This window comes from Oryza glaberrima, unplaced genomic scaffold (assembly GCF_000147395.1).
Source record: "Oryza glaberrima unplaced genomic scaffold, OglaRS2 ChrUN-Ctg39, whole genome shotgun sequence".
NCBI lineage: Eukaryota > Viridiplantae > Streptophyta > Magnoliopsida > Poales > Poaceae > Oryza > Oryza glaberrima.
Genome location: NW_026267044.1, coordinates 143,789 through 163,923, shown reverse-complemented (window position 1 = coordinate 163,923; position 20,135 = coordinate 143,789). Strand labels below are relative to the sequence as shown.

At 51.1% G+C, this 20,135-nt stretch overlaps 62 non-coding genes across 62 annotated transcripts; all 62 read left to right on the top strand.

The window, feature by feature from the left end:
- The first annotated feature begins 24 nt into the window (after positions 1 to 24).
- On the top strand, positions 25 to 143 carry LOC127759077 (5S ribosomal RNA). The gene has a single exon (XR_008014392.1). It is a non-coding gene; the product is annotated as a 5S ribosomal RNA (ribosomal RNA).
- Positions 144 to 349: 206 nt separating this feature from the next.
- LOC127759075 (5S ribosomal RNA) lies at positions 350 to 468 on the top strand. Its single transcript, XR_008014390.1, has one exon. It is a non-coding gene; the product is annotated as a 5S ribosomal RNA (ribosomal RNA).
- Positions 469 to 674: 206 nt separating this feature from the next.
- On the top strand, positions 675 to 793 carry LOC127759074 (5S ribosomal RNA). The gene has a single exon (XR_008014389.1). It is a non-coding gene; the product is annotated as a 5S ribosomal RNA (ribosomal RNA).
- Positions 794 to 999: 206 nt separating this feature from the next.
- LOC127759073 (5S ribosomal RNA) lies at positions 1,000 to 1,118 on the top strand. Its single transcript, XR_008014388.1, has one exon. It is a non-coding gene; the product is annotated as a 5S ribosomal RNA (ribosomal RNA).
- A 206-nt stretch (positions 1,119 to 1,324) lies between these two features.
- LOC127759072 (5S ribosomal RNA) lies at positions 1,325 to 1,443 on the top strand. Its single transcript, XR_008014387.1, has one exon. It is a non-coding gene; the product is annotated as a 5S ribosomal RNA (ribosomal RNA).
- Positions 1,444 to 1,649: 206 nt separating this feature from the next.
- LOC127759071 (5S ribosomal RNA) lies at positions 1,650 to 1,768 on the top strand. Its single transcript, XR_008014386.1, has one exon. It is a non-coding gene; the product is annotated as a 5S ribosomal RNA (ribosomal RNA).
- Positions 1,769 to 1,974: 206 nt separating this feature from the next.
- On the top strand, positions 1,975 to 2,093 carry LOC127759070 (5S ribosomal RNA). The gene has a single exon (XR_008014385.1). It is a non-coding gene; the product is annotated as a 5S ribosomal RNA (ribosomal RNA).
- Positions 2,094 to 2,299: 206 nt separating this feature from the next.
- On the top strand, positions 2,300 to 2,418 carry LOC127759069 (5S ribosomal RNA). Its single transcript, XR_008014384.1, has one exon. It is a non-coding gene; the product is annotated as a 5S ribosomal RNA (ribosomal RNA).
- Positions 2,419 to 2,624: 206 nt separating this feature from the next.
- On the top strand, positions 2,625 to 2,743 carry LOC127759068 (5S ribosomal RNA). The gene has a single exon (XR_008014383.1). It is a non-coding gene; the product is annotated as a 5S ribosomal RNA (ribosomal RNA).
- Positions 2,744 to 2,949: 206 nt separating this feature from the next.
- Positions 2,950 to 3,068, top strand: LOC127759067 (5S ribosomal RNA). The gene has a single exon (XR_008014382.1). It is a non-coding gene; the product is annotated as a 5S ribosomal RNA (ribosomal RNA).
- Positions 3,069 to 3,274: 206 nt separating this feature from the next.
- Positions 3,275 to 3,393, top strand: LOC127759066 (5S ribosomal RNA). Its single transcript, XR_008014381.1, has one exon. It is a non-coding gene; the product is annotated as a 5S ribosomal RNA (ribosomal RNA).
- A 206-nt stretch (positions 3,394 to 3,599) lies between these two features.
- LOC127759064 (5S ribosomal RNA) lies at positions 3,600 to 3,718 on the top strand. Its single transcript, XR_008014379.1, has one exon. It is a non-coding gene; the product is annotated as a 5S ribosomal RNA (ribosomal RNA).
- A 206-nt stretch (positions 3,719 to 3,924) lies between these two features.
- LOC127759062 (5S ribosomal RNA) lies at positions 3,925 to 4,043 on the top strand. Its single transcript, XR_008014378.1, has one exon. It is a non-coding gene; the product is annotated as a 5S ribosomal RNA (ribosomal RNA).
- Positions 4,044 to 4,249: 206 nt separating this feature from the next.
- Positions 4,250 to 4,368, top strand: LOC127759061 (5S ribosomal RNA). Its single transcript, XR_008014377.1, has one exon. It is a non-coding gene; the product is annotated as a 5S ribosomal RNA (ribosomal RNA).
- A 206-nt stretch (positions 4,369 to 4,574) lies between these two features.
- LOC127759060 (5S ribosomal RNA) lies at positions 4,575 to 4,693 on the top strand. Its single transcript, XR_008014376.1, has one exon. It is a non-coding gene; the product is annotated as a 5S ribosomal RNA (ribosomal RNA).
- A 206-nt stretch (positions 4,694 to 4,899) lies between these two features.
- On the top strand, positions 4,900 to 5,018 carry LOC127759059 (5S ribosomal RNA). The gene has a single exon (XR_008014375.1). It is a non-coding gene; the product is annotated as a 5S ribosomal RNA (ribosomal RNA).
- Positions 5,019 to 5,224: 206 nt separating this feature from the next.
- LOC127759058 (5S ribosomal RNA) lies at positions 5,225 to 5,343 on the top strand. Its single transcript, XR_008014374.1, has one exon. It is a non-coding gene; the product is annotated as a 5S ribosomal RNA (ribosomal RNA).
- Positions 5,344 to 5,549: 206 nt separating this feature from the next.
- On the top strand, positions 5,550 to 5,668 carry LOC127759057 (5S ribosomal RNA). Its single transcript, XR_008014373.1, has one exon. It is a non-coding gene; the product is annotated as a 5S ribosomal RNA (ribosomal RNA).
- Positions 5,669 to 5,874: 206 nt separating this feature from the next.
- On the top strand, positions 5,875 to 5,993 carry LOC127759056 (5S ribosomal RNA). Its single transcript, XR_008014372.1, has one exon. It is a non-coding gene; the product is annotated as a 5S ribosomal RNA (ribosomal RNA).
- Positions 5,994 to 6,199: 206 nt separating this feature from the next.
- Positions 6,200 to 6,318, top strand: LOC127759055 (5S ribosomal RNA). Its single transcript, XR_008014371.1, has one exon. It is a non-coding gene; the product is annotated as a 5S ribosomal RNA (ribosomal RNA).
- A 206-nt stretch (positions 6,319 to 6,524) lies between these two features.
- On the top strand, positions 6,525 to 6,643 carry LOC127759054 (5S ribosomal RNA). Its single transcript, XR_008014370.1, has one exon. It is a non-coding gene; the product is annotated as a 5S ribosomal RNA (ribosomal RNA).
- A 206-nt stretch (positions 6,644 to 6,849) lies between these two features.
- On the top strand, positions 6,850 to 6,968 carry LOC127759052 (5S ribosomal RNA). Its single transcript, XR_008014368.1, has one exon. It is a non-coding gene; the product is annotated as a 5S ribosomal RNA (ribosomal RNA).
- Positions 6,969 to 7,174: 206 nt separating this feature from the next.
- Positions 7,175 to 7,293, top strand: LOC127759051 (5S ribosomal RNA). The gene has a single exon (XR_008014367.1). It is a non-coding gene; the product is annotated as a 5S ribosomal RNA (ribosomal RNA).
- Positions 7,294 to 7,499: 206 nt separating this feature from the next.
- On the top strand, positions 7,500 to 7,618 carry LOC127759050 (5S ribosomal RNA). Its single transcript, XR_008014366.1, has one exon. It is a non-coding gene; the product is annotated as a 5S ribosomal RNA (ribosomal RNA).
- A 206-nt stretch (positions 7,619 to 7,824) lies between these two features.
- On the top strand, positions 7,825 to 7,943 carry LOC127759049 (5S ribosomal RNA). The gene has a single exon (XR_008014365.1). It is a non-coding gene; the product is annotated as a 5S ribosomal RNA (ribosomal RNA).
- A 206-nt stretch (positions 7,944 to 8,149) lies between these two features.
- Positions 8,150 to 8,268, top strand: LOC127759048 (5S ribosomal RNA). The gene has a single exon (XR_008014364.1). It is a non-coding gene; the product is annotated as a 5S ribosomal RNA (ribosomal RNA).
- A 206-nt stretch (positions 8,269 to 8,474) lies between these two features.
- LOC127759046 (5S ribosomal RNA) lies at positions 8,475 to 8,593 on the top strand. Its single transcript, XR_008014363.1, has one exon. It is a non-coding gene; the product is annotated as a 5S ribosomal RNA (ribosomal RNA).
- A 206-nt stretch (positions 8,594 to 8,799) lies between these two features.
- Positions 8,800 to 8,918, top strand: LOC127759045 (5S ribosomal RNA). The gene has a single exon (XR_008014362.1). It is a non-coding gene; the product is annotated as a 5S ribosomal RNA (ribosomal RNA).
- Positions 8,919 to 9,124: 206 nt separating this feature from the next.
- Positions 9,125 to 9,243, top strand: LOC127759044 (5S ribosomal RNA). Its single transcript, XR_008014361.1, has one exon. It is a non-coding gene; the product is annotated as a 5S ribosomal RNA (ribosomal RNA).
- Positions 9,244 to 9,449: 206 nt separating this feature from the next.
- On the top strand, positions 9,450 to 9,568 carry LOC127759043 (5S ribosomal RNA). The gene has a single exon (XR_008014360.1). It is a non-coding gene; the product is annotated as a 5S ribosomal RNA (ribosomal RNA).
- Positions 9,569 to 9,774: 206 nt separating this feature from the next.
- LOC127759042 (5S ribosomal RNA) lies at positions 9,775 to 9,893 on the top strand. Its single transcript, XR_008014359.1, has one exon. It is a non-coding gene; the product is annotated as a 5S ribosomal RNA (ribosomal RNA).
- Positions 9,894 to 10,099: 206 nt separating this feature from the next.
- Positions 10,100 to 10,218, top strand: LOC127759039 (5S ribosomal RNA). Its single transcript, XR_008014357.1, has one exon. It is a non-coding gene; the product is annotated as a 5S ribosomal RNA (ribosomal RNA).
- Positions 10,219 to 10,424: 206 nt separating this feature from the next.
- LOC127759038 (5S ribosomal RNA) lies at positions 10,425 to 10,543 on the top strand. Its single transcript, XR_008014356.1, has one exon. It is a non-coding gene; the product is annotated as a 5S ribosomal RNA (ribosomal RNA).
- Positions 10,544 to 10,749: 206 nt separating this feature from the next.
- LOC127759037 (5S ribosomal RNA) lies at positions 10,750 to 10,868 on the top strand. The gene has a single exon (XR_008014355.1). It is a non-coding gene; the product is annotated as a 5S ribosomal RNA (ribosomal RNA).
- A 206-nt stretch (positions 10,869 to 11,074) lies between these two features.
- LOC127759036 (5S ribosomal RNA) lies at positions 11,075 to 11,193 on the top strand. The gene has a single exon (XR_008014354.1). It is a non-coding gene; the product is annotated as a 5S ribosomal RNA (ribosomal RNA).
- Positions 11,194 to 11,399: 206 nt separating this feature from the next.
- Positions 11,400 to 11,518, top strand: LOC127759035 (5S ribosomal RNA). The gene has a single exon (XR_008014353.1). It is a non-coding gene; the product is annotated as a 5S ribosomal RNA (ribosomal RNA).
- Positions 11,519 to 11,724: 206 nt separating this feature from the next.
- LOC127759034 (5S ribosomal RNA) lies at positions 11,725 to 11,843 on the top strand. Its single transcript, XR_008014352.1, has one exon. It is a non-coding gene; the product is annotated as a 5S ribosomal RNA (ribosomal RNA).
- Positions 11,844 to 12,049: 206 nt separating this feature from the next.
- LOC127759033 (5S ribosomal RNA) lies at positions 12,050 to 12,168 on the top strand. Its single transcript, XR_008014351.1, has one exon. It is a non-coding gene; the product is annotated as a 5S ribosomal RNA (ribosomal RNA).
- A 206-nt stretch (positions 12,169 to 12,374) lies between these two features.
- LOC127759032 (5S ribosomal RNA) lies at positions 12,375 to 12,493 on the top strand. Its single transcript, XR_008014350.1, has one exon. It is a non-coding gene; the product is annotated as a 5S ribosomal RNA (ribosomal RNA).
- Positions 12,494 to 12,699: 206 nt separating this feature from the next.
- Positions 12,700 to 12,818, top strand: LOC127759031 (5S ribosomal RNA). Its single transcript, XR_008014349.1, has one exon. It is a non-coding gene; the product is annotated as a 5S ribosomal RNA (ribosomal RNA).
- Positions 12,819 to 13,024: 206 nt separating this feature from the next.
- On the top strand, positions 13,025 to 13,143 carry LOC127759029 (5S ribosomal RNA). Its single transcript, XR_008014348.1, has one exon. It is a non-coding gene; the product is annotated as a 5S ribosomal RNA (ribosomal RNA).
- Positions 13,144 to 13,349: 206 nt separating this feature from the next.
- Positions 13,350 to 13,466, top strand: LOC127758663 (5S ribosomal RNA). Its single transcript, XR_008014015.1, has one exon. It is a non-coding gene; the product is annotated as a 5S ribosomal RNA (ribosomal RNA).
- A 177-nt stretch (positions 13,467 to 13,643) lies between these two features.
- Positions 13,644 to 13,762, top strand: LOC127759027 (5S ribosomal RNA). The gene has a single exon (XR_008014346.1). It is a non-coding gene; the product is annotated as a 5S ribosomal RNA (ribosomal RNA).
- Positions 13,763 to 13,968: 206 nt separating this feature from the next.
- On the top strand, positions 13,969 to 14,087 carry LOC127759026 (5S ribosomal RNA). Its single transcript, XR_008014345.1, has one exon. It is a non-coding gene; the product is annotated as a 5S ribosomal RNA (ribosomal RNA).
- Positions 14,088 to 14,293: 206 nt separating this feature from the next.
- On the top strand, positions 14,294 to 14,412 carry LOC127759025 (5S ribosomal RNA). Its single transcript, XR_008014344.1, has one exon. It is a non-coding gene; the product is annotated as a 5S ribosomal RNA (ribosomal RNA).
- Positions 14,413 to 14,618: 206 nt separating this feature from the next.
- LOC127759024 (5S ribosomal RNA) lies at positions 14,619 to 14,737 on the top strand. Its single transcript, XR_008014343.1, has one exon. It is a non-coding gene; the product is annotated as a 5S ribosomal RNA (ribosomal RNA).
- Positions 14,738 to 14,943: 206 nt separating this feature from the next.
- Positions 14,944 to 15,062, top strand: LOC127759023 (5S ribosomal RNA). The gene has a single exon (XR_008014342.1). It is a non-coding gene; the product is annotated as a 5S ribosomal RNA (ribosomal RNA).
- Positions 15,063 to 15,268: 206 nt separating this feature from the next.
- LOC127759022 (5S ribosomal RNA) lies at positions 15,269 to 15,387 on the top strand. The gene has a single exon (XR_008014341.1). It is a non-coding gene; the product is annotated as a 5S ribosomal RNA (ribosomal RNA).
- A 206-nt stretch (positions 15,388 to 15,593) lies between these two features.
- Positions 15,594 to 15,712, top strand: LOC127759021 (5S ribosomal RNA). Its single transcript, XR_008014340.1, has one exon. It is a non-coding gene; the product is annotated as a 5S ribosomal RNA (ribosomal RNA).
- A 206-nt stretch (positions 15,713 to 15,918) lies between these two features.
- LOC127759020 (5S ribosomal RNA) lies at positions 15,919 to 16,037 on the top strand. Its single transcript, XR_008014339.1, has one exon. It is a non-coding gene; the product is annotated as a 5S ribosomal RNA (ribosomal RNA).
- Positions 16,038 to 16,242: 205 nt separating this feature from the next.
- On the top strand, positions 16,243 to 16,361 carry LOC127759019 (5S ribosomal RNA). The gene has a single exon (XR_008014338.1). It is a non-coding gene; the product is annotated as a 5S ribosomal RNA (ribosomal RNA).
- Positions 16,362 to 16,567: 206 nt separating this feature from the next.
- Positions 16,568 to 16,686, top strand: LOC127759018 (5S ribosomal RNA). Its single transcript, XR_008014337.1, has one exon. It is a non-coding gene; the product is annotated as a 5S ribosomal RNA (ribosomal RNA).
- Positions 16,687 to 16,891: 205 nt separating this feature from the next.
- LOC127759016 (5S ribosomal RNA) lies at positions 16,892 to 17,010 on the top strand. Its single transcript, XR_008014335.1, has one exon. It is a non-coding gene; the product is annotated as a 5S ribosomal RNA (ribosomal RNA).
- A 206-nt stretch (positions 17,011 to 17,216) lies between these two features.
- LOC127759015 (5S ribosomal RNA) lies at positions 17,217 to 17,335 on the top strand. Its single transcript, XR_008014334.1, has one exon. It is a non-coding gene; the product is annotated as a 5S ribosomal RNA (ribosomal RNA).
- Positions 17,336 to 17,540: 205 nt separating this feature from the next.
- Positions 17,541 to 17,658, top strand: LOC127758572 (5S ribosomal RNA). The gene has a single exon (XR_008013932.1). It is a non-coding gene; the product is annotated as a 5S ribosomal RNA (ribosomal RNA).
- A 205-nt stretch (positions 17,659 to 17,863) lies between these two features.
- Positions 17,864 to 17,982, top strand: LOC127759013 (5S ribosomal RNA). Its single transcript, XR_008014333.1, has one exon. It is a non-coding gene; the product is annotated as a 5S ribosomal RNA (ribosomal RNA).
- Positions 17,983 to 18,188: 206 nt separating this feature from the next.
- LOC127759012 (5S ribosomal RNA) lies at positions 18,189 to 18,307 on the top strand. Its single transcript, XR_008014332.1, has one exon. It is a non-coding gene; the product is annotated as a 5S ribosomal RNA (ribosomal RNA).
- A 205-nt stretch (positions 18,308 to 18,512) lies between these two features.
- LOC127759011 (5S ribosomal RNA) lies at positions 18,513 to 18,631 on the top strand. The gene has a single exon (XR_008014331.1). It is a non-coding gene; the product is annotated as a 5S ribosomal RNA (ribosomal RNA).
- Positions 18,632 to 18,837: 206 nt separating this feature from the next.
- LOC127759009 (5S ribosomal RNA) lies at positions 18,838 to 18,956 on the top strand. The gene has a single exon (XR_008014329.1). It is a non-coding gene; the product is annotated as a 5S ribosomal RNA (ribosomal RNA).
- A 206-nt stretch (positions 18,957 to 19,162) lies between these two features.
- LOC127759008 (5S ribosomal RNA) lies at positions 19,163 to 19,281 on the top strand. The gene has a single exon (XR_008014328.1). It is a non-coding gene; the product is annotated as a 5S ribosomal RNA (ribosomal RNA).
- Positions 19,282 to 19,487: 206 nt separating this feature from the next.
- Positions 19,488 to 19,605, top strand: LOC127758571 (5S ribosomal RNA). The gene has a single exon (XR_008013931.1). It is a non-coding gene; the product is annotated as a 5S ribosomal RNA (ribosomal RNA).
- A 206-nt stretch (positions 19,606 to 19,811) lies between these two features.
- On the top strand, positions 19,812 to 19,930 carry LOC127759007 (5S ribosomal RNA). The gene has a single exon (XR_008014327.1). It is a non-coding gene; the product is annotated as a 5S ribosomal RNA (ribosomal RNA).
- Positions 19,931 to 20,135: the final 205 nt, after the last annotated feature.

Genomic DNA, 20,135 nt, shown 5'->3' with positions numbered 1-20,135 from the left:
ATCCGAATGACGCCTAGACATATCGGATGCGATCATACCAGCACTAAAGCACCGGATCCCATCAGAACTCCGAAGTTAAGCGTGCTTGGGCGAGAGTAGTACTAGGATGGGTGACCTCCTGGGAAGTCCTCGTGTTGCATCCCTCCTTTTTGTCGTCTCTCTCTCCCCTCTTTTGACTCGCGCCGCTGCGTCCCTCGTGTTGTGCCGCTCCTTGGGCGAGAGCTGCGGAGAATCGGATGTAACATTTTCTGTAGATGTCCGTGGATATATCATTTGCCTGATTCCGAGTCCGTATGAGAAAGTTACGCCTATTTTAAGAAATGACATCCGAATGACGCCTAGACATATCGGATGCGATCATACCAGCACTAAAGCACCGGATCCCATCAGAACTCCGAAGTTAAGCGTGCTTGGGCGAGAGTAGTACTAGGATGGGTGACCTCCTGGGAAGTCCTCGTGTTGCATCCCTCCTTTTTGTCGTCTCTCTCTCCCCTCTTTTGACTCGCGCCGCTGCGTCCCTCGTGTTGTGCCGCTCCTTGGGCGAGAGCTGCGGAGAATCGGATGTAACATTTTCTGTAGATGTCCGTGGATATATCATTTGCCTGATTCCGAGTCCGTATGAGAAAGTTACGCCTATTTTAAGAAATGACATCCGAATGACGCCTAGACATATCGGATGCGATCATACCAGCACTAAAGCACCGGATCCCATCAGAACTCCGAAGTTAAGCGTGCTTGGGCGAGAGTAGTACTAGGATGGGTGACCTCCTGGGAAGTCCTCGTGTTGCATCCCTCCTTTTTGTCGTCTCTCTCTCCCCTCTTTTGACTCGCGCCGCTGCGTCCCTCGTGTTGTGCCGCTCCTTGGGCGAGAGCTGCGGAGAATCGGATGTAACATTTTCTGTAGATGTCCGTGGATATATCATTTGCCTGATTCCGAGTCCGTATGAGAAAGTTACGCCTATTTTAAGAAATGACATCCGAATGACGCCTAGACATATCGGATGCGATCATACCAGCACTAAAGCACCGGATCCCATCAGAACTCCGAAGTTAAGCGTGCTTGGGCGAGAGTAGTACTAGGATGGGTGACCTCCTGGGAAGTCCTCGTGTTGCATCCCTCCTTTTTGTCGTCTCTCTCTCCCCTCTTTTGACTCGCGCCGCTGCGTCCCTCGTGTTGTGCCGCTCCTTGGGCGAGAGCTGCGGAGAATCGGATGTAACATTTTCTGTAGATGTCCGTGGATATATCATTTGCCTGATTCCGAGTCCGTATGAGAAAGTTACGCCTATTTTAAGAAATGACATCCGAATGACGCCTAGACATATCGGATGCGATCATACCAGCACTAAAGCACCGGATCCCATCAGAACTCCGAAGTTAAGCGTGCTTGGGCGAGAGTAGTACTAGGATGGGTGACCTCCTGGGAAGTCCTCGTGTTGCATCCCTCCTTTTTGTCGTCTCTCTCTCCCCTCTTTTGACTCGCGCCGCTGCGTCCCTCGTGTTGTGCCGCTCCTTGGGCGAGAGCTGCGGAGAATCGGATGTAACATTTTCTGTAGATGTCCGTGGATATATCATTTGCCTGATTCCGAGTCCGTATGAGAAAGTTACGCCTATTTTAAGAAATGACATCCGAATGACGCCTAGACATATCGGATGCGATCATACCAGCACTAAAGCACCGGATCCCATCAGAACTCCGAAGTTAAGCGTGCTTGGGCGAGAGTAGTACTAGGATGGGTGACCTCCTGGGAAGTCCTCGTGTTGCATCCCTCCTTTTTGTCGTCTCTCTCTCCCCTCTTTTGACTCGCGCCGCTGCGTCCCTCGTGTTGTGCCGCTCCTTGGGCGAGAGCTGCGGAGAATCGGATGTAACATTTTCTGTAGATGTCCGTGGATATATCATTTGCCTGATTCCGAGTCCGTATGAGAAAGTTACGCCTATTTTAAGAAATGACATCCGAATGACGCCTAGACATATCGGATGCGATCATACCAGCACTAAAGCACCGGATCCCATCAGAACTCCGAAGTTAAGCGTGCTTGGGCGAGAGTAGTACTAGGATGGGTGACCTCCTGGGAAGTCCTCGTGTTGCATCCCTCCTTTTTGTCGTCTCTCTCTCCCCTCTTTTGACTCGCGCCGCTGCGTCCCTCGTGTTGTGCCGCTCCTTGGGCGAGAGCTGCGGAGAATCGGATGTAACATTTTCTGTAGATGTCCGTGGATATATCATTTGCCTGATTCCGAGTCCGTATGAGAAAGTTACGCCTATTTTAAGAAATGACATCCGAATGACGCCTAGACATATCGGATGCGATCATACCAGCACTAAAGCACCGGATCCCATCAGAACTCCGAAGTTAAGCGTGCTTGGGCGAGAGTAGTACTAGGATGGGTGACCTCCTGGGAAGTCCTCGTGTTGCATCCCTCCTTTTTGTCGTCTCTCTCTCCCCTCTTTTGACTCGCGCCGCTGCGTCCCTCGTGTTGTGCCGCTCCTTGGGCGAGAGCTGCGGAGAATCGGATGTAACATTTTCTGTAGATGTCCGTGGATATATCATTTGCCTGATTCCGAGTCCGTATGAGAAAGTTACGCCTATTTTAAGAAATGACATCCGAATGACGCCTAGACATATCGGATGCGATCATACCAGCACTAAAGCACCGGATCCCATCAGAACTCCGAAGTTAAGCGTGCTTGGGCGAGAGTAGTACTAGGATGGGTGACCTCCTGGGAAGTCCTCGTGTTGCATCCCTCCTTTTTGTCGTCTCTCTCTCCCCTCTTTTGACTCGCGCCGCTGCGTCCCTCGTGTTGTGCCGCTCCTTGGGCGAGAGCTGCGGAGAATCGGATGTAACATTTTCTGTAGATGTCCGTGGATATATCATTTGCCTGATTCCGAGTCCGTATGAGAAAGTTACGCCTATTTTAAGAAATGACATCCGAATGACGCCTAGACATATCGGATGCGATCATACCAGCACTAAAGCACCGGATCCCATCAGAACTCCGAAGTTAAGCGTGCTTGGGCGAGAGTAGTACTAGGATGGGTGACCTCCTGGGAAGTCCTCGTGTTGCATCCCTCCTTTTTGTCGTCTCTCTCTCCCCTCTTTTGACTCGCGCCGCTGCGTCCCTCGTGTTGTGCCGCTCCTTGGGCGAGAGCTGCGGAGAATCGGATGTAACATTTTCTGTAGATGTCCGTGGATATATCATTTGCCTGATTCCGAGTCCGTATGAGAAAGTTACGCCTATTTTAAGAAATGACATCCGAATGACGCCTAGACATATCGGATGCGATCATACCAGCACTAAAGCACCGGATCCCATCAGAACTCCGAAGTTAAGCGTGCTTGGGCGAGAGTAGTACTAGGATGGGTGACCTCCTGGGAAGTCCTCGTGTTGCATCCCTCCTTTTTGTCGTCTCTCTCTCCCCTCTTTTGACTCGCGCCGCTGCGTCCCTCGTGTTGTGCCGCTCCTTGGGCGAGAGCTGCGGAGAATCGGATGTAACATTTTCTGTAGATGTCCGTGGATATATCATTTGCCTGATTCCGAGTCCGTATGAGAAAGTTACGCCTATTTTAAGAAATGACATCCGAATGACGCCTAGACATATCGGATGCGATCATACCAGCACTAAAGCACCGGATCCCATCAGAACTCCGAAGTTAAGCGTGCTTGGGCGAGAGTAGTACTAGGATGGGTGACCTCCTGGGAAGTCCTCGTGTTGCATCCCTCCTTTTTGTCGTCTCTCTCTCCCCTCTTTTGACTCGCGCCGCTGCGTCCCTCGTGTTGTGCCGCTCCTTGGGCGAGAGCTGCGGAGAATCGGATGTAACATTTTCTGTAGATGTCCGTGGATATATCATTTGCCTGATTCCGAGTCCGTATGAGAAAGTTACGCCTATTTTAAGAAATGACATCCGAATGACGCCTAGACATATCGGATGCGATCATACCAGCACTAAAGCACCGGATCCCATCAGAACTCCGAAGTTAAGCGTGCTTGGGCGAGAGTAGTACTAGGATGGGTGACCTCCTGGGAAGTCCTCGTGTTGCATCCCTCCTTTTTGTCGTCTCTCTCTCCCCTCTTTTGACTCGCGCCGCTGCGTCCCTCGTGTTGTGCCGCTCCTTGGGCGAGAGCTGCGGAGAATCGGATGTAACATTTTCTGTAGATGTCCGTGGATATATCATTTGCCTGATTCCGAGTCCGTATGAGAAAGTTACGCCTATTTTAAGAAATGACATCCGAATGACGCCTAGACATATCGGATGCGATCATACCAGCACTAAAGCACCGGATCCCATCAGAACTCCGAAGTTAAGCGTGCTTGGGCGAGAGTAGTACTAGGATGGGTGACCTCCTGGGAAGTCCTCGTGTTGCATCCCTCCTTTTTGTCGTCTCTCTCTCCCCTCTTTTGACTCGCGCCGCTGCGTCCCTCGTGTTGTGCCGCTCCTTGGGCGAGAGCTGCGGAGAATCGGATGTAACATTTTCTGTAGATGTCCGTGGATATATCATTTGCCTGATTCCGAGTCCGTATGAGAAAGTTACGCCTATTTTAAGAAATGACATCCGAATGACGCCTAGACATATCGGATGCGATCATACCAGCACTAAAGCACCGGATCCCATCAGAACTCCGAAGTTAAGCGTGCTTGGGCGAGAGTAGTACTAGGATGGGTGACCTCCTGGGAAGTCCTCGTGTTGCATCCCTCCTTTTTGTCGTCTCTCTCTCCCCTCTTTTGACTCGCGCCGCTGCGTCCCTCGTGTTGTGCCGCTCCTTGGGCGAGAGCTGCGGAGAATCGGATGTAACATTTTCTGTAGATGTCCGTGGATATATCATTTGCCTGATTCCGAGTCCGTATGAGAAAGTTACGCCTATTTTAAGAAATGACATCCGAATGACGCCTAGACATATCGGATGCGATCATACCAGCACTAAAGCACCGGATCCCATCAGAACTCCGAAGTTAAGCGTGCTTGGGCGAGAGTAGTACTAGGATGGGTGACCTCCTGGGAAGTCCTCGTGTTGCATCCCTCCTTTTTGTCGTCTCTCTCTCCCCTCTTTTGACTCGCGCCGCTGCGTCCCTCGTGTTGTGCCGCTCCTTGGGCGAGAGCTGCGGAGAATCGGATGTAACATTTTCTGTAGATGTCCGTGGATATATCATTTGCCTGATTCCGAGTCCGTATGAGAAAGTTACGCCTATTTTAAGAAATGACATCCGAATGACGCCTAGACATATCGGATGCGATCATACCAGCACTAAAGCACCGGATCCCATCAGAACTCCGAAGTTAAGCGTGCTTGGGCGAGAGTAGTACTAGGATGGGTGACCTCCTGGGAAGTCCTCGTGTTGCATCCCTCCTTTTTGTCGTCTCTCTCTCCCCTCTTTTGACTCGCGCCGCTGCGTCCCTCGTGTTGTGCCGCTCCTTGGGCGAGAGCTGCGGAGAATCGGATGTAACATTTTCTGTAGATGTCCGTGGATATATCATTTGCCTGATTCCGAGTCCGTATGAGAAAGTTACGCCTATTTTAAGAAATGACATCCGAATGACGCCTAGACATATCGGATGCGATCATACCAGCACTAAAGCACCGGATCCCATCAGAACTCCGAAGTTAAGCGTGCTTGGGCGAGAGTAGTACTAGGATGGGTGACCTCCTGGGAAGTCCTCGTGTTGCATCCCTCCTTTTTGTCGTCTCTCTCTCCCCTCTTTTGACTCGCGCCGCTGCGTCCCTCGTGTTGTGCCGCTCCTTGGGCGAGAGCTGCGGAGAATCGGATGTAACATTTTCTGTAGATGTCCGTGGATATATCATTTGCCTGATTCCGAGTCCGTATGAGAAAGTTACGCCTATTTTAAGAAATGACATCCGAATGACGCCTAGACATATCGGATGCGATCATACCAGCACTAAAGCACCGGATCCCATCAGAACTCCGAAGTTAAGCGTGCTTGGGCGAGAGTAGTACTAGGATGGGTGACCTCCTGGGAAGTCCTCGTGTTGCATCCCTCCTTTTTGTCGTCTCTCTCTCCCCTCTTTTGACTCGCGCCGCTGCGTCCCTCGTGTTGTGCCGCTCCTTGGGCGAGAGCTGCGGAGAATCGGATGTAACATTTTCTGTAGATGTCCGTGGATATATCATTTGCCTGATTCCGAGTCCGTATGAGAAAGTTACGCCTATTTTAAGAAATGACATCCGAATGACGCCTAGACATATCGGATGCGATCATACCAGCACTAAAGCACCGGATCCCATCAGAACTCCGAAGTTAAGCGTGCTTGGGCGAGAGTAGTACTAGGATGGGTGACCTCCTGGGAAGTCCTCGTGTTGCATCCCTCCTTTTTGTCGTCTCTCTCTCCCCTCTTTTGACTCGCGCCGCTGCGTCCCTCGTGTTGTGCCGCTCCTTGGGCGAGAGCTGCGGAGAATCGGATGTAACATTTTCTGTAGATGTCCGTGGATATATCATTTGCCTGATTCCGAGTCCGTATGAGAAAGTTACGCCTATTTTAAGAAATGACATCCGAATGACGCCTAGACATATCGGATGCGATCATACCAGCACTAAAGCACCGGATCCCATCAGAACTCCGAAGTTAAGCGTGCTTGGGCGAGAGTAGTACTAGGATGGGTGACCTCCTGGGAAGTCCTCGTGTTGCATCCCTCCTTTTTGTCGTCTCTCTCTCCCCTCTTTTGACTCGCGCCGCTGCGTCCCTCGTGTTGTGCCGCTCCTTGGGCGAGAGCTGCGGAGAATCGGATGTAACATTTTCTGTAGATGTCCGTGGATATATCATTTGCCTGATTCCGAGTCCGTATGAGAAAGTTACGCCTATTTTAAGAAATGACATCCGAATGACGCCTAGACATATCGGATGCGATCATACCAGCACTAAAGCACCGGATCCCATCAGAACTCCGAAGTTAAGCGTGCTTGGGCGAGAGTAGTACTAGGATGGGTGACCTCCTGGGAAGTCCTCGTGTTGCATCCCTCCTTTTTGTCGTCTCTCTCTCCCCTCTTTTGACTCGCGCCGCTGCGTCCCTCGTGTTGTGCCGCTCCTTGGGCGAGAGCTGCGGAGAATCGGATGTAACATTTTCTGTAGATGTCCGTGGATATATCATTTGCCTGATTCCGAGTCCGTATGAGAAAGTTACGCCTATTTTAAGAAATGACATCCGAATGACGCCTAGACATATCGGATGCGATCATACCAGCACTAAAGCACCGGATCCCATCAGAACTCCGAAGTTAAGCGTGCTTGGGCGAGAGTAGTACTAGGATGGGTGACCTCCTGGGAAGTCCTCGTGTTGCATCCCTCCTTTTTGTCGTCTCTCTCTCCCCTCTTTTGACTCGCGCCGCTGCGTCCCTCGTGTTGTGCCGCTCCTTGGGCGAGAGCTGCGGAGAATCGGATGTAACATTTTCTGTAGATGTCCGTGGATATATCATTTGCCTGATTCCGAGTCCGTATGAGAAAGTTACGCCTATTTTAAGAAATGACATCCGAATGACGCCTAGACATATCGGATGCGATCATACCAGCACTAAAGCACCGGATCCCATCAGAACTCCGAAGTTAAGCGTGCTTGGGCGAGAGTAGTACTAGGATGGGTGACCTCCTGGGAAGTCCTCGTGTTGCATCCCTCCTTTTTGTCGTCTCTCTCTCCCCTCTTTTGACTCGCGCCGCTGCGTCCCTCGTGTTGTGCCGCTCCTTGGGCGAGAGCTGCGGAGAATCGGATGTAACATTTTCTGTAGATGTCCGTGGATATATCATTTGCCTGATTCCGAGTCCGTATGAGAAAGTTACGCCTATTTTAAGAAATGACATCCGAATGACGCCTAGACATATCGGATGCGATCATACCAGCACTAAAGCACCGGATCCCATCAGAACTCCGAAGTTAAGCGTGCTTGGGCGAGAGTAGTACTAGGATGGGTGACCTCCTGGGAAGTCCTCGTGTTGCATCCCTCCTTTTTGTCGTCTCTCTCTCCCCTCTTTTGACTCGCGCCGCTGCGTCCCTCGTGTTGTGCCGCTCCTTGGGCGAGAGCTGCGGAGAATCGGATGTAACATTTTCTGTAGATGTCCGTGGATATATCATTTGCCTGATTCCGAGTCCGTATGAGAAAGTTACGCCTATTTTAAGAAATGACATCCGAATGACGCCTAGACATATCGGATGCGATCATACCAGCACTAAAGCACCGGATCCCATCAGAACTCCGAAGTTAAGCGTGCTTGGGCGAGAGTAGTACTAGGATGGGTGACCTCCTGGGAAGTCCTCGTGTTGCATCCCTCCTTTTTGTCGTCTCTCTCTCCCCTCTTTTGACTCGCGCCGCTGCGTCCCTCGTGTTGTGCCGCTCCTTGGGCGAGAGCTGCGGAGAATCGGATGTAACATTTTCTGTAGATGTCCGTGGATATATCATTTGCCTGATTCCGAGTCCGTATGAGAAAGTTACGCCTATTTTAAGAAATGACATCCGAATGACGCCTAGACATATCGGATGCGATCATACCAGCACTAAAGCACCGGATCCCATCAGAACTCCGAAGTTAAGCGTGCTTGGGCGAGAGTAGTACTAGGATGGGTGACCTCCTGGGAAGTCCTCGTGTTGCATCCCTCCTTTTTGTCGTCTCTCTCTCCCCTCTTTTGACTCGCGCCGCTGCGTCCCTCGTGTTGTGCCGCTCCTTGGGCGAGAGCTGCGGAGAATCGGATGTAACATTTTCTGTAGATGTCCGTGGATATATCATTTGCCTGATTCCGAGTCCGTATGAGAAAGTTACGCCTATTTTAAGAAATGACATCCGAATGACGCCTAGACATATCGGATGCGATCATACCAGCACTAAAGCACCGGATCCCATCAGAACTCCGAAGTTAAGCGTGCTTGGGCGAGAGTAGTACTAGGATGGGTGACCTCCTGGGAAGTCCTCGTGTTGCATCCCTCCTTTTTGTCGTCTCTCTCTCCCCTCTTTTGACTCGCGCCGCTGCGTCCCTCGTGTTGTGCCGCTCCTTGGGCGAGAGCTGCGGAGAATCGGATGTAACATTTTCTGTAGATGTCCGTGGATATATCATTTGCCTGATTCCGAGTCCGTATGAGAAAGTTACGCCTATTTTAAGAAATGACATCCGAATGACGCCTAGACATATCGGATGCGATCATACCAGCACTAAAGCACCGGATCCCATCAGAACTCCGAAGTTAAGCGTGCTTGGGCGAGAGTAGTACTAGGATGGGTGACCTCCTGGGAAGTCCTCGTGTTGCATCCCTCCTTTTTGTCGTCTCTCTCTCCCCTCTTTTGACTCGCGCCGCTGCGTCCCTCGTGTTGTGCCGCTCCTTGGGCGAGAGCTGCGGAGAATCGGATGTAACATTTTCTGTAGATGTCCGTGGATATATCATTTGCCTGATTCCGAGTCCGTATGAGAAAGTTACGCCTATTTTAAGAAATGACATCCGAATGACGCCTAGACATATCGGATGCGATCATACCAGCACTAAAGCACCGGATCCCATCAGAACTCCGAAGTTAAGCGTGCTTGGGCGAGAGTAGTACTAGGATGGGTGACCTCCTGGGAAGTCCTCGTGTTGCATCCCTCCTTTTTGTCGTCTCTCTCTCCCCTCTTTTGACTCGCGCCGCTGCGTCCCTCGTGTTGTGCCGCTCCTTGGGCGAGAGCTGCGGAGAATCGGATGTAACATTTTCTGTAGATGTCCGTGGATATATCATTTGCCTGATTCCGAGTCCGTATGAGAAAGTTACGCCTATTTTAAGAAATGACATCCGAATGACGCCTAGACATATCGGATGCGATCATACCAGCACTAAAGCACCGGATCCCATCAGAACTCCGAAGTTAAGCGTGCTTGGGCGAGAGTAGTACTAGGATGGGTGACCTCCTGGGAAGTCCTCGTGTTGCATCCCTCCTTTTTGTCGTCTCTCTCTCCCCTCTTTTGACTCGCGCCGCTGCGTCCCTCGTGTTGTGCCGCTCCTTGGGCGAGAGCTGCGGAGAATCGGATGTAACATTTTCTGTAGATGTCCGTGGATATATCATTTGCCTGATTCCGAGTCCGTATGAGAAAGTTACGCCTATTTTAAGAAATGACATCCGAATGACGCCTAGACATATCGGATGCGATCATACCAGCACTAAAGCACCGGATCCCATCAGAACTCCGAAGTTAAGCGTGCTTGGGCGAGAGTAGTACTAGGATGGGTGACCTCCTGGGAAGTCCTCGTGTTGCATCCCTCCTTTTTGTCGTCTCTCTCTCCCCTCTTTTGACTCGCGCCGCTGCGTCCCTCGTGTTGTGCCGCTCCTTGGGCGAGAGCTGCGGAGAATCGGATGTAACATTTTCTGTAGATGTCCGTGGATATATCATTTGCCTGATTCCGAGTCCGTATGAGAAAGTTACGCCTATTTTAAGAAATGACATCCGAATGACGCCTAGACATATCGGATGCGATCATACCAGCACTAAAGCACCGGATCCCATCAGAACTCCGAAGTTAAGCGTGCTTGGGCGAGAGTAGTACTAGGATGGGTGACCTCCTGGGAAGTCCTCGTGTTGCATCCCTCCTTTTTGTCGTCTCTCTCTCCCCTCTTTTGACTCGCGCCGCTGCGTCCCTCGTGTTGTGCCGCTCCTTGGGCGAGAGCTGCGGAGAATCGGATGTAACATTTTCTGTAGATGTCCGTGGATATATCATTTGCCTGATTCCGAGTCCGTATGAGAAAGTTACGCCTATTTTAAGAAATGACATCCGAATGACGCCTAGACATATCGGATGCGATCATACCAGCACTAAAGCACCGGATCCCATCAGAACTCCGAAGTTAAGCGTGCTTGGGCGAGAGTAGTACTAGGATGGGTGACCTCCTGGGAAGTCCTCGTGTTGCATCCCTCCTTTTTGTCGTCTCTCTCTCCCCTCTTTTGACTCGCGCCGCTGCGTCCCTCGTGTTGTGCCGCTCCTTGGGCGAGAGCTGCGGAGAATCGGATGTAACATTTTCTGTAGATGTCCGTGGATATATCATTTGCCTGATTCCGAGTCCGTATGAGAAAGTTACGCCTATTTTAAGAAATGACATCCGAATGACGCCTAGACATATCGGATGCGATCATACCAGCACTAAAGCACCGGATCCCATCAGAACTCCGAAGTTAAGCGTGCTTGGGCGAGAGTAGTACTAGGATGGGTGACCTCCTGGGAAGTCCTCGTGTTGCATCCCTCCTTTTTGTCGTCTCTCTCTCCCCTCTTTTGACTCGCGCCGCTGCGTCCCTCGTGTTGTGCCGCTCCTTGGGCGAGAGCTGCGGAGAATCGGATGTAACATTTTCTGTAGATGTCCGTGGATATATCATTTGCCTGATTCCGAGTCCGTATGAGAAAGTTACGCCTATTTTAAGAAATGACATCCGAATGACGCCTAGACATATCGGATGCGATCATACCAGCACTAAAGCACCGGATCCCATCAGAACTCCGAAGTTAAGCGTGCTTGGGCGAGAGTAGTACTAGGATGGGTGACCTCCTGGGAAGTCCTCGTGTTGCATCCCTCCTTTTTGTCGTCTCTCTCTCCCCTCTTTTGACTCGCGCCGCTGCGTCCCTCGTGTTGTGCCGCTCCTTGGGCGAGAGCTGCGGAGAATCGGATGTAACATTTTCTGTAGATGTCCGTGGATATATCATTTGCCTGATTCCGAGTCCGTATGAGAAAGTTACGCCTATTTTAAGAAATGACATCCGAATGACGCCTAGACATATCGGATGCGATCATACCAGCACTAAAGCACCGGATCCCATCAGAACTCCGAAGTTAAGCGTGCTTGGGCGAGAGTAGTACTAGGATGGGTGACCTCCTGGGAAGTCCTCGTGTTGCATCCCTCCTTTTTGTCGTCTCTCTCTCCCCTCTTTTGACTCGCGCCGCTGCGTCCCTCGTGTTGTGCCGCTCCTTGGGCGAGAGCTGCGGAGAATCGGATGTAACATTTTCTGTAGATGTCCGTGGATATATCATTTGCCTGATTCCGAGTCCGTATGAGAAAGTTACGCCTATTTTAAGAAATGACATCCGAATGACGCCTAGACATATCGGATGCGATCATACCAGCACTAAAGCACCGGATCCCATCAGAACTCCGAAGTTAAGCGTGCTTGGGCGAGAGTAGTACTAGGATGGGTGACCTCCTGGGAAGTCCTCGTGTTGCATCCCTCCTTTTTGTCGTCTCTCTCTCCCCTCTTTTGACTCGCGCCGCTGCGTCCCTCGTGTTGTGCCGCTCCTTGGGCGAGAGCTGCGGAGAATCGGATGTAACATTTTCTGTAGATGTCCGTGGATATATCATTTGCCTGATTCCGAGTCCGTATGAGAAAGTTACGCCTATTTTAAGAAATGACATCCGAATGACGCCTAGACATATCGGATGCGATCATACCAGCACTAAAGCACCGGATCCCATCAGAACTCCGAAGTTAAGCGTGCTTGGGCGAGAGTAGTACTAGGATGGGTGACCTCCTGGGAAGTCCTCGTGTTGCATCCCTCCTTTTTGTCGTCTCTCTCTCCCCTCTTTTGACTCGCGCCGCTGCGTCCCTCGTGTTGTGCCGCTCCTTGGGCGAGAGCTGCGGAGAATCGGATGTAACATTTTCTGTAGATGTCCGTGGATATATCATTTGCCTGATTCCGAGTCCGTATGAGAAAGTTACGCCTATTTTAAGAAATGACATCCGAATGACGCCTAGACATATCGGATGCGATCATACCAGCACTAAAGCACCGGATCCCATCAGAACTCCGAAGTTAAGCGTGCTTGGGCGAGAGTAGTACTAGGATGGGTGACCTCCTGGGAAGTCCTCGTGTTGCATCCCTCCTTTTTGTCGTCTCTCTCTCCCCTCTTTTGACTCGCGCCGCTGCGTCCCTCGTGTTGTGCCGCTCCTTGGGCGAGAGCTGCGGAGAATCGGATGTAACATTTTCTGTAGATGTCCGTGGATATATCATTTGCCTGATTCCGAGTCCGTATGAGAAAGTTACGCCTATTTTAAGAAATGACATCCGAATGACGCCTAGACATATCGGATGCGATCATACCAGCACTAAAGCACCGGATCCCATCAGAACTCCGAAGTTAAGCGTGCTTGGGCGAGAGTAGTACTAGGATGGGTGACCTCCTGGGAAGTCCTCGTGTTGCATCCCTCCTTTTTGTCGTCTCTCTCTCCCCTCTTTTGACTCGCGCCGCTGCGTCCCTCGTGTTGTGCCGCTCCTTGGGCGAGAGCTGCGGAGAATCGGATGTAACATTTTCTGTAGATGTCCGTGGATATATCATTTGCCTGATTCCGAGTCCGTATGAGAAAGTTACGCCTATTTTAAGAAATGACATCCGAATGACGCCTAGACATATCGGATGCGATCATACCAGCACTAAAGCACCGGATCCCATCAGAACTCCGAAGTTAAGCGTGCTTGGGCGAGAGTAGTACTAGGATGGGTGACCTCCTGGGAAGTCTCTCTCCCCTCTTTTGACTCGCGCCGCTGCGTCCCTCGTGTTGTGCCGCTCCTTGGGCGAGAGCTGCGGAGAATCGGATGTAACATTTTCTGTAGATGTCCGTGGATATATCATTTGCCTGATTCCGAGTCCGTATGAGAAAGTTACGCCTATTTTAAGAAATGACATCCGAATGACGCCTAGACATATCGGATGCGATCATACCAGCACTAAAGCACCGGATCCCATCAGAACTCCGAAGTTAAGCGTGCTTGGGCGAGAGTAGTACTAGGATGGGTGACCTCCTGGGAAGTCCTCGTGTTGCATCCCTCCTTTTTGTCGTCTCTCTCTCCCCTCTTTTGACTCGCGCCGCTGCGTCCCTCGTGTTGTGCCGCTCCTTGGGCGAGAGCTGCGGAGAATCGGATGTAACATTTTCTGTAGATGTCCGTGGATATATCATTTGCCTGATTCCGAGTCCGTATGAGAAAGTTACGCCTATTTTAAGAAATGACATCCGAATGACGCCTAGACATATCGGATGCGATCATACCAGCACTAAAGCACCGGATCCCATCAGAACTCCGAAGTTAAGCGTGCTTGGGCGAGAGTAGTACTAGGATGGGTGACCTCCTGGGAAGTCCTCGTGTTGCATCCCTCCTTTTTGTCGTCTCTCTCTCCCCTCTTTTGACTCGCGCCGCTGCGTCCCTCGTGTTGTGCCGCTCCTTGGGCGAGAGCTGCGGAGAATCGGATGTAACATTTTCTGTAGATGTCCGTGGATATATCATTTGCCTGATTCCGAGTCCGTATGAGAAAGTTACGCCTATTTTAAGAAATGACATCCGAATGACGCCTAGACATATCGGATGCGATCATACCAGCACTAAAGCACCGGATCCCATCAGAACTCCGAAGTTAAGCGTGCTTGGGCGAGAGTAGTACTAGGATGGGTGACCTCCTGGGAAGTCCTCGTGTTGCATCCCTCCTTTTTGTCGTCTCTCTCTCCCCTCTTTTGACTCGCGCCGCTGCGTCCCTCGTGTTGTGCCGCTCCTTGGGCGAGAGCTGCGGAGAATCGGATGTAACATTTTCTGTAGATGTCCGTGGATATATCATTTGCCTGATTCCGAGTCCGTATGAGAAAGTTACGCCTATTTTAAGAAATGACATCCGAATGACGCCTAGACATATCGGATGCGATCATACCAGCACTAAAGCACCGGATCCCATCAGAACTCCGAAGTTAAGCGTGCTTGGGCGAGAGTAGTACTAGGATGGGTGACCTCCTGGGAAGTCCTCGTGTTGCATCCCTCCTTTTTGTCGTCTCTCTCTCCCCTCTTTTGACTCGCGCCGCTGCGTCCCTCGTGTTGTGCCGCTCCTTGGGCGAGAGCTGCGGAGAATCGGATGTAACATTTTCTGTAGATGTCCGTGGATATATCATTTGCCTGATTCCGAGTCCGTATGAGAAAGTTACGCCTATTTTAAGAAATGACATCCGAATGACGCCTAGACATATCGGATGCGATCATACCAGCACTAAAGCACCGGATCCCATCAGAACTCCGAAGTTAAGCGTGCTTGGGCGAGAGTAGTACTAGGATGGGTGACCTCCTGGGAAGTCCTCGTGTTGCATCCCTCCTTTTTGTCGTCTCTCTCTCCCCTCTTTTGACTCGCGCCGCTGCGTCCCTCGTGTTGTGCCGCTCCTTGGGCGAGAGCTGCGGAGAATCGGATGTAACATTTTCTGTAGATGTCCGTGGATATATCATTTGCCTGATTCCGAGTCCGTATGAGAAAGTTACGCCTATTTTAAGAAATGACATCCGAATGACGCCTAGACATATCGGATGCGATCATACCAGCACTAAAGCACCGGATCCCATCAGAACTCCGAAGTTAAGCGTGCTTGGGCGAGAGTAGTACTAGGATGGGTGACCTCCTGGGAAGTCCTCGTGTTGCATCCCTCCTTTTTGTCGTCTCTCTCTCCCCTCTTTTGACTCGCGCCGCTGCGTCCCTCGTGTTGTGCCGCTCCTTGGGCGAGAGCTGCGGAGAATCGGATGTAACATTTTCTGTAGATGTCCGTGGATATATCATTTGCCTGATTCCGAGTCCGTATGAGAAAGTTACGCCTATTTTAAGAAATGACATCCGAATGACGCCTAGACATATCGGATGCGATCATACCAGCACTAAAGCACCGGATCCCATCAGAACTCCGAAGTTAAGCGTGCTTGGGCGAGAGTAGTACTAGGATGGGTGACCTCCTGGGAAGTCCTCGTGTTGCATCCCTCCTTTTTGTCGTCTCTCTCTCCCCTCTTTTGACTCGCGCCGCTGCGTCCCTCGTGTTGTGCCGCTCCTTGGGCGAGAGCTGCGGAGAATCGGATGTAACATTTTCTGTAGATGTCCGTGGATATATCATTTGCCTGATTCCGAGTCCGTATGAGAAAGTTACGCCTATTTTAAGAAATGACATCCGAATGACGCCTAGACATATCGGATGCGATCATACCAGCACTAAAGCACCGGATCCCATCAGAACTCCGAAGTTAAGCGTGCTTGGGCGAGAGTAGTACTAGGATGGGTGACCTCCTGGGAAGTCCTCGTGTTGCATCCCTCCTTTTTGTCGTCTCTCTCTCCCCTCTTTGACTCGCGCCGCTGCGTCCCTCGTGTTGTGCCGCTCCTTGGGCGAGAGCTGCGGAGAATCGGATGTAACATTTTCTGTAGATGTCCGTGGATATATCATTTGCCTGATTCCGAGTCCGTATGAGAAAGTTACGCCTATTTTAAGAAATGACATCCGAATGACGCCTAGACATATCGGATGCGATCATACCAGCACTAAAGCACCGGATCCCATCAGAACTCCGAAGTTAAGCGTGCTTGGGCGAGAGTAGTACTAGGATGGGTGACCTCCTGGGAAGTCCTCGTGTTGCATCCCTCCTTTTTGTCGTCTCTCTCTCCCCTCTTTTGACTCGCGCCGCTGCGTCCCTCGTGTTGTGCCGCTCCTTGGGCGAGAGCTGCGGAGAATCGGATGTAACATTTTCTGTAGATGTCCGTGGATATATCATTTGCCTGATTCCGAGTCCGTATGAGAAAGTTACGCCTATTTTAAGAAATGACATCCGAATGACGCCTAGACATATCGGATGCGATCATACCAGCACTAAAGCACCGGATCCCATCAGAACTCCGAAGTTAAGCGTGCTTGGGCGAGAGTAGTACTAGGATGGGTGACCTCCTGGGAAGTCCTCGTGTTGCATCCCTCCTTTTTGTCGTCTCTCTCTCCCCTCTTTTGACTCGCGCCGCTGCGTCCCTCGTGTTGTGCCGCTCCTTGGGCGAGAGCTGCGGAGAATCGGATGTAACATTTCTGTAGATGTCCGTGGATATATCATTTGCCTGATTCCGAGTCCGTATGAGAAAGTTACGCCTATTTTAAGAAATGACATCCGAATGACGCCTAGACATATCGGATGCGATCATACCAGCACTAAAGCACCGGATCCCATCAGAACTCCGAAGTTAAGCGTGCTTGGGCGAGAGTAGTACTAGGATGGGTGACCTCCTGGGAAGTCCTCGTGTTGCATCCCTCCTTTTTGTCGTCTCTCTCTCCCCTCTTTTGACTCGCGCCGCTGCGTCCCTCGTGTTGTGCCGCTCCTTGGGCGAGAGCTGCGGAGAATCGGATGTAACATTTTCTGTAGATGTCCGTGGATATATCATTTGCCTGATTCCGAGTCCGTATGAGAAAGTTACGCCTATTTTAAGAAATGACATCCGAATGACGCCTAGACATATCGGATGCGATCATACCAGCACTAAAGCACCGGATCCCATCAGAACTCCGAAGTTAAGCGTGCTTGGGCGAGAGTAGTACTAGGATGGGTGACCTCCTGGGAAGTCCTCGTGTTGCATCCCTCCTTTTGTCGTCTCTCTCTCCCCTCTTTTGACTCGCGCCGCTGCGTCCCTCGTGTTGTGCCGCTCCTTGGGCGAGAGCTGCGGAGAATCGGATGTAACATTTTCTGTAGATGTCCGTGGATATATCATTTGCCTGATTCCGAGTCCGTATGAGAAAGTTACGCCTATTTTAAGAAATGACATCCGAATGACGCCTAGACATATCGGATGCGATCATACCAGCACTAAAGCACCGGATCCCATCAGAACTCCGAAGTTAAGCGTGCTTGGGCGAGAGTAGTACTAGGATGGGTGACCTCCTGGAAGTCCTCGTGTTGCATCCCTCCTTTTGTCGTCTCTCTCTCCCCTCTTTTGACTCGCGCCGCTGCGTCCCTCGTGTTGTGCCGCTCCTTGGGCGAGAGCTGCGGAGAATCGGATGTAACATTTTCTGTAGATGTCCGTGGATATATCATTTGCCTGATTCCGAGTCCGTATGAGAAAGTTACGCCTATTTTAAGAAATGACATCCGAATGACGCCTAGACATATCGGATGCGATCATACCAGCACTAAAGCACCGGATCCCATCAGAACTCCGAAGTTAAGCGTGCTTGGGCGAGAGTAGTACTAGGATGGGTGACCTCCTGGGAAGTCCTCGTGTTGCATCCCTCCTTTTTGTCGTCTCTCTCTCCCCTCTTTTGACTCGCGCCGCTGCGTCCCTCGTGTTGTGCCGCTCCTTGGGCGAGAGCTGCGGAGAATCGGATGTAACATTTTCTGTAGATGTCCGTGGATATATCATTTGCCTGATTCCGAGTCCGTATGAGAAAGTTACGCCTATTTTAAGAAATGACATCCGAATGACGCCTAGACATATCGGATGCGATCATACCAGCACTAAAGCACCGGATCCCATCAGAACTCCGAAGTTAAGCGTGCTTGGGCGAGAGTAGTACTAGGATGGGTGACCTCCTGGGAAGTCCTCGTGTTGCATCCCTCCTTTTTGTCGTCTCTCTCTCCCCTCTTTTGACTCGCGCCGCTGCGTCCCTCGTGTTGTGCCGCTCCTTGGGCGAGAGCTGCGGAGAATCGGATGTAACATTTTCTGTAGATGTCCGTGGATATATCATTTGCCTGATTCCGAGTCCGTATGAGAAAGTTACGCCTATTTAAGAAATGACATCCGAATGACGCCTAGACATATCGGATGCGATCATACCAGCACTAAAGCACCGGATCCCATCAGAACTCCGAAGTTAAGCGTGCTTGGGCGAGAGTAGTACTAGGATGGGTGACCTCCTGGGAAGTCCTCGTGTTGCATCCCTCCTTTTTGTCGTCTCTCTCTCCCCTCTTTTGACTCGCGCCGCTGCGTCCCTCGTGTTGTGCCGCTCCTTGGGCGAGAGCTGCGGAGAATCGGATGTAACATTTTCTGTAGATGTCCGTGGATATATCATTTGCCTGATTCCGAGTCCGTATGAGAAAGTTACGCCTATTTTAAGAAATGACATCCGAATGACGCCTAGACATATCGGATGCGATCATACCAGCACTAAAGCACCGGATCCCATCAGAACTCCGAAGTTAAGCGTGCTTGGGCGAGAGTAGTACTAGGATGGGTGACCTCCTGGGAAGTCCTCGTGTTGCATCCCTCCTTTTTGTCGTCTCTCTCTCCCCTCTTTTGACTCGCGCCGCTGCGTCCCTCGTGTTGTGCCGCTCCTTGGGCGAGAGCTGCGGAGAATCGGATGTAACATTTTCTGTAGATGTCCGTGGATATATCATTTGCCTGATTCCGAGTCCGTATGAGAAAGTTACGCCTATTTTAAGAAATGACATCCGAATGACGCCTAGACATATCGGATGCGATCATACCAGCACTAAAGCACCGGATCCCATCAGAACTCCGAAGTTAAGCGTGCTTGGGCGAGAGTAGTACTAGGATGGGTGACCTCCTGGGAAGTCCTCGTGTTGCATCCCTCCTTTTTGTCGTCTCTCTCTCCCCTCTTTTGACTCGCGCCGCTGCGTCCCTCGTGTTGTGCCGCTCCTTGGGCGAGAGCTGCGGAGAATCGGATGTAACATTTTCTGTAGATGTCCGTGGATATATCATTTGCCTGATTCCGAGTCCGTATGAGAAAGTTACGCCTATTTTAAGAAATGACATCCGAATGACGCCTAGACATATCGGATGCGATCATACCAGCACTAAAGCACCGGATCCCATCAGAACTCCGAAGTTAAGCGTGCTTGGGCGAGAGTAGTACTAGGATGGGTGACCTCCTGGAAGTCCTCGTGTTGCATCCCTCCTTTTTGTCGTCTCTCTCTCCCCTCTTTTGACTCGCGCCGCTGCGTCCCTCGTGTTGTGCCGCTCCTTGGGCGAGAGCTGCGGAGAATCGGATGTAACATTTTCTGTAGATGTCCGTGGATATATCATTTGCCTGATTCCGAGTCCGTATGAGAAAGTTACGCCTATTTTAAGAAATGACATCCGAATGACGCCTAGACATATCGGATGCGATCATACCAGCACTAAAGCACCGGATCCCATCAGAACTCCGAAGTTAAGCGTGCTTGGGCGAGAGTAGTACTAGGATGGGTGACCTCCTGGGAAGTCCTCGTGTTGCATCCCTCCTTTTTGTCGTCTCTCTCTCCCCTCTTTTGACTCGCGCCGCTGCGTCCCTCGTGTTGTGCCGCTCCTTGGGCGAGAGCTGCGGAGAATCGGATGTAACATTTCTGTAGATGTCCGTGGATATATCATTTGCCTGATTCCGAGTCCGTATGAGAAAGTTACGCCTATTTTAAGAAATGACATCCGAATGACGCCTAGACATATC